The sequence below is a fragment of the Salvia hispanica genome, chromosome 3, assembly GCF_023119035.1.
Source record: "Salvia hispanica cultivar TCC Black 2014 chromosome 3, UniMelb_Shisp_WGS_1.0, whole genome shotgun sequence".
NCBI classification, from domain to species: domain Eukaryota; kingdom Viridiplantae; phylum Streptophyta; class Magnoliopsida; order Lamiales; family Lamiaceae; genus Salvia; species Salvia hispanica.
Genome location: NC_062967.1, coordinates 54,174,094 through 54,179,161, shown reverse-complemented (window position 1 = coordinate 54,179,161; position 5,068 = coordinate 54,174,094).

The following is a 5,068-nucleotide window of genomic DNA, read 5'->3' as shown; positions in this document are numbered from 1 at the left end:
AATATAAGCTTGTATTAAATTGTGGGTTCAATTTAATTAGTAAAAAGCTAATTGGGCGAGCCCATATCCAAAACCTTCCATAGATCCCTGTCTGGGCCCAAAAGGAACTTAATATAAATAGGAGAATAAAGGAGACAGAATAAACACAATTTTCATTCTTTAATTTTTCGAAAATTTCGAACTCTCAACCAGCTGTGGAGAATTTCGATTTCTACTCGCTTTTCCCCGAAAAGGATTTCTTGTCTTCTTTATTCGAGTCCTAGTATTTTGATAAGATCAGCCCACCATGATATCGAGATACAGTTCAGGGAACCAGAGAGAAGATCCGTGGTCTAGTATTGAAGATCATCACGTGGAGAAGGCGCGAGCAATCGTCGATTCTTTGGAGAATCAAATCGGTAACTCTAAACCGTAGAATTCATGTTTTAGGATTTACTTTCTTTGAGCATGAATTATTTGCGTTCTAGCATGCAATTATCTGTTTAACATGTGAATAGATTAATCGCATAATCGGTCAAATAGATACGTATCGATTTATTTGTTTTGTACAAGTCTTCCACTGTGCAAGGTGGGCACCAAACCCCAGCAAAAAGAACCCTAGCAAGAGTATTTATACTAGGAGATAAAAAGAAGCAAAACAAGACAAGTCATGGTCAAAAAGTCACATTTCGGGTAAAACACCCGACCGGGTATTTCCCACGGCTCATTTCACCCGTTCGGGTGAAGTCTCTGGACAAAAACTGATTTCTCGGCAAAAAAACCCGACCGGGTGTTTTTGGGTTGGCAAAACACCCGCCCGCGTGTTTCGTTCTGCATTGCGCGACTTTCTTAAAACGATCATAACTCTCTCATCCGAACTCCGCTTGGGGCGTGTGAGGTACCCACACGAAGGTATTTCGACAATGAAGATTATGGTGGTCTTGAATCAGCATTTAGACACAGTCTCAGTAGGCAGATTGACGTTTGAACAGACCCCCAGTTCCGGTTTGGTGCGGGGTCGAGCCGAATTTGGTGTATTGCTCTCGAGACACCCGGGTCTTCCTTCTGGGCCTCCTCTTTGAGCCGTAATCTTGTTATGAACAGACCTAAGGACTCTAGCATCTTCCTACTCATCTTCCTCGTCCTCTTTTGGTGTACGTCCTTGAGCGGGCTCGATGCATGATGCGTGTCGGTTGGGTTCGCATCACCTAGTGTCTCGCACGTAACAAGTTTTCAAGTTCTATATGTGAGTATGGATAAATATTTTCAAGGTTTGTTTATTCTTGCATTGATGATTGAAAATTTGCTAGGAAACAGATAAGTAAAAGAGTGTTGTAAATTCATTAACAATGTGAGCTTTGTGTGATACATTCTCTCTGTCCTCGGGAGCTGGCAAAACCTTAGTTATTTTCTTGACCTTATATTATCATATTCTGGAATGCGGCAACGTCTGAGTTAGCAGTGCTAAGGAAGTGGCTGCTTAGCATGTTAAGTGGCGGATCCAGGGAGGGGCAGGAGGGGGCGACCGCCCCTCCCCGGCGACCATTTACCATGTAACCGAACGTAAATTTTCCATGGTCGCCCCCTCCGTTGGCTTCCGAAATCGCCCCGAGGAAGAAAAGAGTCACCCGGTGCCAGCAGTTCTATGTGGAAAAAATCAGTTTTTTACAGGATTAGTAAATCTGGTTGTTCTACCCTCCGTAACATAGAAGAGATTAAAAAAATTGAAGACAGAGAAACAGAGCAGTGTAGAGTGAGGAAGAAAGGGAAATAGTAAATTACTTGGGCTTTACCACTATTTTACTATTTTATTGGACCAAAAGTTTAAAAAATATTTGACTGGACCAAAGGTTTAAAGCTAACAAGTTATTGATTTGAATCCAATAAATACGACTGAATTTAATTTTGATATACATCTAACGAGGAATGATCAACTGGGCGCTTATATGTGAGCGTCGTTTAAGCGATTGCTGACGTGGACATAATCGATTTTGCTAAATATTCTCTTCCTCTCTCTACCGATATCCTCCCTTTCACCATTTCAATCGACGAATCACAAGTCAATTCTTGAGAACATTTGTGCTAATTGAGATTTATTCTTCAGTACGAAACAATTCAATTCAAAACACACTTTGAGATTTCTTTTCTTCCATATTTCCTTCCTTACTTTCCCTCTTCTCTGCAAACTCTCTTTTTTTTTCTGCACAACTTGTGAAACAATTTCTCTTTCATTGCTATTTGTTTAAAAATAATGACTTCTACTATGATTATGAATATGATTGCAGAATCTCATTTTTTATTGTGGAAGAAAAAAATGATTTTAATACAACATCAAATATTCCAGAAATTATTTGGCTCACAAAATTTTAGGAAGAAAGATCTCCATTAATGGTGAAAAAAATTACTTGCACAACCTCATTAATAGTGTGGCAAAGAAAGGTGGGACAAAAGATAGAAGGAGCATTACAAAAACTTCATTTGTGGAGTAGTTGTCGCCGTCGGCGGAACAGGAAAAAGGAAAAGGGAAGCGGTCAAGCGGCAGTAGCCTTGTGGATAGATATGAAAGTTCATTAGATAGAGAGAGTATTAAAAAAAATGTATATTATAAAATAGTACTCATTCCGTTTCTTCATAACGAGACAGAACTTTTCGGCACAGAGTTTTAGAAATGAATGTTGGGTGTGTTAAATAAATAGATAAAAAAGTAAGAGAGAGGAAAAGGCAGAGAGAATAAAGTATAAAGTGAATAAAGTAGAGAGAATAAAGTAAGAAAAAAAAAAGTAAGAAAGAGAAAAAAATTACCATATATAGAAATGACTCAACTATGAATAAATTTTCCGAAATGAAAAAATGACTCAATTATAGAAAAACAGAGGAAGTAATAAGAAAAATAATTACTCCACGTCAGTGTCGCCTAAATAGCGCTCACATAGTGGCGCTCAGGAGAACAGTTCTCTACATCTAACTACTAATAAAATACTTACTAGTACACATTAATTGTGGTATTTATTGTGAAAATTAGTTGTTGAAGATGGAGTTAGTATTTAGGATGAAAGAAATTATTTGTGGTGAATTAGGATATACATGGTGTGCGATTTGGAATGATTGGTAATAGTATCCACTTAAATATTGTACTTCCTCCGTTCCATAGTAGTAGAGTTATTTCATTTTGCACACTCGTTTTAAAAAAATGACTATAAATAGTTAAAGTGAAGAAAAAGTAAAGTAAGAGAGAGAATATTGTAGATAAAACCCTTCTCTACATTATTCTCTCTTTTACTTTACTTTCTCTTCACTTTAACTATTTATTATCATTTTTTGAAAACGAATGCAGAAAATAAAATGACTCTACTACTGTGGAACGAAGGGAGTACAAAGAAGTGAACAGAAATTGCCATATTGGTGTGGCACTGTGGTGTCGTGGGGGTGTCAATTTAAGCATTTTTATTTGCTAAGTTGGTGTATTTGTGTGGTATTTTTTTGTTTGATTAGGTAAATAAATATTTTTTGAAAAAACATAGTTTTATTTTGGTTAAAAGAGTATGCTCTGCTATCAAATTGCATAATACGATAAAAGATGATTGATCGAGTGAATATGAAACGTTTTCAATATATGGATACTGATAGAAGTTAGTTGTTGCGATCAATGTATGCTAATGCTATTGAAGTTAATGAGAAAAGTGAATGGCATAGATTTTAATAAGAAATTGGTAAAATAAGATAACGAAGAAGAAAAAAAGTGGATAAAGTATGAGAGAGAAAGAGTAAAAGCTGATAAAGTATTTTAGAGAAAATTTTCATTTTTGGATGAGACTAATTTTTATGGACGGAGGCAAATGGAAAGATGAGATTATTTTTCGTGGATGAATTGACTATTTTATTTTGCCCCTTCCCATTTCGTATCCTGGATCCGCCACCGCATGTTTAACCCAAGGCTTTCAGGTATCCTTCTTTTATTTGTGTATCCTCTTTCTATTAATGTTAGTTTTTTTAACTGTCATGTATTATGACTATATTCGCCCTAAGTTCTTGTTGCGCTGCATCTAAAATAGAGATGATGACTCGTATCTTGCCAAACATTGTTGTCCTGACAACTAAACCTGCCAGATGACTCACGTCTACAAGTGTACACTAATCATACTACATAAATATAAGTGTTGCTAGCTTAACTTTTCTCGTTACCATATTGTTTATCTTGATTAATATTTGTGTTTCTAATATCTTTGCAGGAACACGTGATGTTGTTGCGAAGATGAAGTTAGCTAAGTATTCGAACAAGAGTGAGCTCGCTATGTTGGTTTGAGCATTTTCCTTGATCAAAATAAAAATAAACCCAAGTGTTAGATGAATTGTGTAATCATCTAGAACCATTTTTGTATTTTTTTTTAATATTGTAATACTTTGATTTCATGGAAATTATTATATACGTATTTTATATGAAAATATGTTTTACACTTGAAGCATAGTAAATGTCACAGGGATTGATAGTACGTTGGAAAATGGATATAAATATTTAAATTTAGAAAAATCAAATAATGTACTACTCCCTTCGTCCGCGAATAGGTCCCATTCCATTCTGGCACGAGTTTTAATAAATATTAAAAAAAATGAGTGGAAGAAAGTTAGTGGAATAGGGGTCCCACTTATACATATTAGTTTTAAATTATATGTGAGTGGAATGAGTTGGTGGAATGTGAGACATTTTTACCATTTTTTCTTCACATTTAAGCGTGTGGTAATAGAAAATCTATCATTACACCTTTCCTATTACTACATCTACTGTTATCACACTCACACAAGGTGTGACTATTGATAAAATGTGATAATAACATATTTCTGTTGTCATTTTCAAGTGTCATTAGAAGCCAATTTTCTAGTAGTGTTTTCTAATTCAGTTTAATCGAGCTGGAGAAACAACTAATGCCACTCTTTGGTAAACAAGAAAAGTAAGCATCTCACAATCATGGCTTTATGACTATGAACGCTCGTCGGTGACGTTATCATTATTGCACTTTGGTCCTTGTTTTATTATTAATTGATTTATCAGGATTTTACTTATAGTTTAGTTTTTAGATTAAGAAAAGAGTGG